General features: G+C 38.4%; 1 protein-coding gene across 2 annotated transcripts in view; it reads left to right on the top strand.

Annotated features, from left to right (window-relative positions):
- FOXN3 (forkhead box N3) overlaps positions 1 to 5051 on the top strand; it is a 144385-nt gene that overhangs the window by 137923 nt on the left and 1411 nt on the right. The gene's annotated exons all lie outside the window — the stretch shown is intronic.

Genomic DNA, 5051 nt, shown 5'->3' with positions numbered 1-5051 from the left:
CACCTCCCACTAGACCGGGTTGCCCAAGGCCACGTCCAGCATGGCCTTGAACCCCTCCAGGGATGGGGCCTCAACAACCTCTCTGGGCAACCTGGGCCAGTGCCTTACCACCCTTACAGTGAAAAACTTCTTCCTAATGTTTAATCTAAACCTGCCCTCTTCCAGATTAAAGCCATTCCCCCTCATCCTATCACTACATGCCCTAGTAAAAAGTCCTTTCCCAGCTCTCCTGTAGGCCCTCTTTAGGTACTGGAAGGCCGCAATAAGATCTCCCCAGAGCTTTCTCTTCTCCAGGCTGAACAGCCCGTACTATCTCAGCGTCTCCTCATAGGAGAGGTGCTCCAGCCCTCGGATCATCCTCGTGGCTCTCCTCTGGACACGCTTCAGCAGGTCCATGTGCTTCTTATGTTGGGGAGTCCAGAGCTGGATGTAGTACTCCAAGTGGGGTCTCACGAGAGTGGAGTAGAGGGGCAGAATCACCTCCTTTGACCTGCTGGCCACACTTCTTTTGATGCAGCCCAGGATACGGCTGGCAATCCAAGCTATTGTTTCAGGCTAGTTGAAAACTTAGGCAAAACTTTATATGCCACTTATGCCTGGGTAATAGGTTAAGTTGCTTTTGGTAGTGTTTCTTAGAAATACTTCTTTTTTTTTTTTTTTAAATTATTGCAGGTTAAAAATAAAAATTAATGGGAAATTACTTGGGGTTTTTTCCCTTTTTTATTTCAATTCTCCTTTCTCACCAAACATTTGTACCTTCTCAAGGAATTTCACAATTATCTGTAAATTGCAGACACAAGCTCCCCAGGGAATTTCCCTAAGTAAAAAAATTTTCCATTCGAGTTTCCAAGACAAAATGTTCCCTTTTCCTAGGGAATGTAAGTGCATCCACACTGGCAGAGGTGCTGCTCTTCCTTTATTTTGAAAAAAAAAGAAAAAAGAATAAAAAAGCCACCAACCAACAAAACACTCCAAAATGCAGCGCTAACAAACCTTACCTACTTCATCATCAGTTGATCTTAAAATATCTGTTCTTCTTCTGCTATTAATGCCACAGTTCCTTGTGCAGCTGCTGATCATTAGGGTGTGACAAGAATGAGTTTTGTGCCTAACTTTATTTGAAGATGGTCATTTATTATTATTTTCACTTTAAATTTATAGGGAAATTAATAGGTTATTCCTCAGGCTTAGCTTTCATTATGGTGACTTTATTTCTCATGCTGGCTTTATTTTTGCTTATTTTTTCCTCCCTTGAAGCAGCCATTCAAGCAGTGATTAAATAAACCAAACATAAGTAACATGCAGCGTAGATGCCAAAGCATAAGTAAAATTATAGACCTACATTATCTGTGAAAGATTATTTTTGCTTAGGTAAAGGAACTGGTAGGAACTTCCTTTTATAAACTCTTAATTGTATATCTTCGATGTTCTTACTTATTACTGGCTTGATCAGCTTAACAACCCCCAAATCATCCTTGTTGCATTGCATTCCCCTTCCCACCTTCCACAGGCAGGATGAGTTATCCTTGGGAGCTGAAGGAATCTTTTAGTAACTAAAGGACAAAAATACTCCCTGACTTGATTATTCCTATTTGTAAAATGCAGAGCGCTGCATTTGTCCTAACTTCAGATCCGCTGTTGATACTGACAAAGTACTCTTTGTGCTAGCAGTTCATGACTCGCATTTACTGTGGTCCTTTGCATACAATTATGCTGTGAAGTACCTTCGTAAGAGTTTCTATCAATAGTGTGACCAACTTGTTGTTGACTTTTAACTCAATAACCTCTGATAGAATCTCATGATACAGCAAGTGAGCACCACTTATTTTCCATATGCTTGCTCATTCTTCTGTCTGCTGGTATGTAGTGGGTTTAAGTAACAGTTGAACTACCTGTAGCTAAAAGTTCTGGCTGTCCTGAATTTCCCTTTGAAGTTATATTACCTATACAGTAAACCTGCAACCTGACAAAATCCACAAACCCAACTTACCTCTACTGCTTTCTTTGTATCTTGTAACTGGGTGTTTCCAATTACGTACCAAAACTGTCACTTATGGATATACAATATCTGTCATCCAGAAGGATCAGAGATAGATAAGGTTATATTTAAACTCCACATAGGTTTGCTTTATTCATCAAAGGAGTATACCTGTCTCTGGTGTGGCATACAGTAAGTATTTTTCAACAAAACTTTTTGCCATTTTGCAAACAAACAGAATGTGATTACCTATCTTTTTTTTAAAGTTAGTAGGTAGATTTATCTGCCTGTGGTAAGATGACTGAGACATACTTTCGTCTCATCTTGAGGAAGGCCCCTTTGTAAGGCAGAGGCACTAACACTGTGCAAAGGACGTTGTTTCCATACTGACTCGAGATCCAGCTGCTGTGAGTCCCATCTGGCTCCTGATGACATTAGTAGCAGAACTGCTATCCATTAACAATGGGAATGGAGTTGGGCTATTGAAAGTCCAAACTTACCTCTGCAGTGCTTGAGGGTTGTGTTATTGTGCTACAGCCAAATTGAAATATTTTAAGAACCTGTGCATGGTACTTTTCTCTGTATAACTATGGTTAAGATCCCTCAAACAAGTAAAGTAGTCCATGTCAGTAGGATGAAAAACTCAAAAGACTGTCCCATGGACTTTCCTGAAAGGGCAAGACACTGCTTTAAAACATGTGAAAATATATCAGTTTCTGGAAATTTTGAAATACAGTTCTGAACAAAAAATGGGGAAAAAATAATGTATTACTTGAAATAAATTTCCCCTCACTGTTACAGTAAGCACAGAATTCTTAAATACCTTTTCTTCCCGACTGTAATTTAAAAATAATCCAAACATCAGAGCAAGCACTTGGTTTCAAATCTGTTATTGTTTCAGTAACAAAGTTAGAGTTATAACCAGAACTGTGAGCAAAGATAAATTCAGCTTGCCAAAATCTGTCCTCTGAAACCCAGGGGAGTTCTGTCCACTGATGATCTGGATTGAACTAAGTAGATCGCAGATCCATTTCTTAGTGAGTTATGTGACTGTATAAGAGCAATATAAAGCTTTAGAATGTCTCGGAAGCGCATGTGGAATATGAGTGGTTTAGATATTAGTTTATTCAACTCTTAGTGATCTACTAATATCAATTAAAAGTAATTCTTCATATCTTATGTTTGAGCTACTGCGTATCAAGATACAAATCAGATTAATTTACTTTCAAGGTAGATGACTTTTGATCTTGTGAAACACTCTGCCTGTATAACTCATTTTCATTTCTGTGGATATCCTTTGCTAATTCTCTCCTTGACCTGCTTTCTCTTCCTTTTTTATTTCCCCAAGCAGAACTGGTTGGAAATCTTTCAAAATGTAAGTGAAAACCAAAGATTTTTCTGAGATGTAAATGCTATCCATTTCCTGACCAGTTCCACCATAGATGCCTTTCTTCTGAAGTGTGTTGGTATTTCCTTTCCTCCCATTTTTTTTAACTGGTTTCTTTTTTTCACCTTTCTGTGGCCTTCTGTTTTTCTTTGTCATCATCCCTGTTTGCAGTGACTCCCCATGGGATGCTAACCCCATAGCAGTACACCTTCCCCCAGGATATTGCTTCTGTAATCCCTGGGCCTTTCATTCTATTTTTATGCTTTTTTGAAAGGATTTGGATCTGGAGTCAGTCCCGTGGCAGAGCTTTTGAGTCCAAATTATAGCCCCTTTATGTAAAAACAAACACTAGAGATTAAAGAGCGGGGTAAAACAGGGATGTCTTTTCGGCATGTGGTTGCTCTGCTTTCCTTTTATTGATAATCTCTCAGTACAAACTAACAAATAGGAGTAGATCTAATAACGTGAAAATGGGCATCTTGATTTAAATCCCATCTGTTAGAAGCCCTGTTCATTAATAACCTAGTCAGTAGGAATCCCATTTGAGGTCCCACCTATTCTGTCTTGTGTTTGTTACCTTGGAGCAAGGTATTTGCTATTTTTTAATGGAAAATTAGTAGCATGTGATTTTTATTGAGCCACATTGCTCTGACTATTAGCTGCCTAGTAAAATCAAGTAACTTTAATTTTATGCTGATTTATGATAATTTTTAACATCTTTACATGTAAATCTACCCTAAAAATGAAGAATCTGTCACTTAAAATGCATCACATGCTTCCTCATAATGACTGATCTTAAGGAGTTGGTTATAAATTCACCTTATAACTAGTTTAGTATGGGTGATTTCTTCTTTTAAGCATTTGGCATCCTCTAATGACAACCCCTGCAGTGGCAAACGATCACAGAATAAATGCAGCTGGCTTGCTGCACAATCATGAATGACATTGCATTTAGTTATTAATAATTGAAGGAGCTTTGTGTATTCCTTCTAGGTTCTGTATATAATTTATGGATCATAAAGCTACTTGAAAATCTAGGGGAAAATAATTTTGTTGAGCAAAAGAGGTTGGCAAGAGGCTTTCTTTGCTAATAACTGGGCCTTCTATTATATACATCTCTTTGAAAATACAGTAAATAAGAACATTTGGAATGACTGATTAATTTGCTACCTACTAGCGTGGTCCTGTCACTGCTTCACAAAAGCTTGTTTCTTATTTCAGCAGGCTCTACAGACGAGAGCATTAGATGAATAGGAACTGTGGAATTATATACTACTCTCATATTTTCCAACTTTCAGCCTTACCTTTCAGAAATGGATAATACTCTGCTGTTTCTTCTGTAAAGAAACCAGACGTGAGGTCCATTCCTTGAAACCTAAAGCACTTTCCCATTTTTTAAGTAGAAGAGCAGTAATACTCTGGACATGCCACTGTGCTGTTCCTCTTAAGAAATATCTGTCTTCAGGGTGTGCATTTAAGAAAAGGTTTTAATCCAACATGGCCGTGAGTGTGCAAAAGCACTGTAGAGATAGCATGAAGATGGCAAGACTGGATTTTAAAGCAGTTTATCATGACATTTTAAACAGTCTTGCTTGCTTTGTTGTTTTTTTTTTTTTAACTGATAGAGGGGTTCGAGGCTGGTGAACTGGTGGTGGCAATGATGATGCCATTACTCAATTATGAGCA

Source organism: Charadrius vociferus, unplaced genomic scaffold (genome assembly GCF_000708025.1).
Source record: "Charadrius vociferus isolate BGI_N301 unplaced genomic scaffold, ASM70802v2 scaffold875, whole genome shotgun sequence".
In the NCBI taxonomy this organism is placed as follows: domain Eukaryota; kingdom Metazoa; phylum Chordata; class Aves; order Charadriiformes; family Charadriidae; genus Charadrius; species Charadrius vociferus.
Note: the sequence above shows the minus strand (reverse complement) of the source record. Positions and strands in the feature narration are given on the sequence as shown.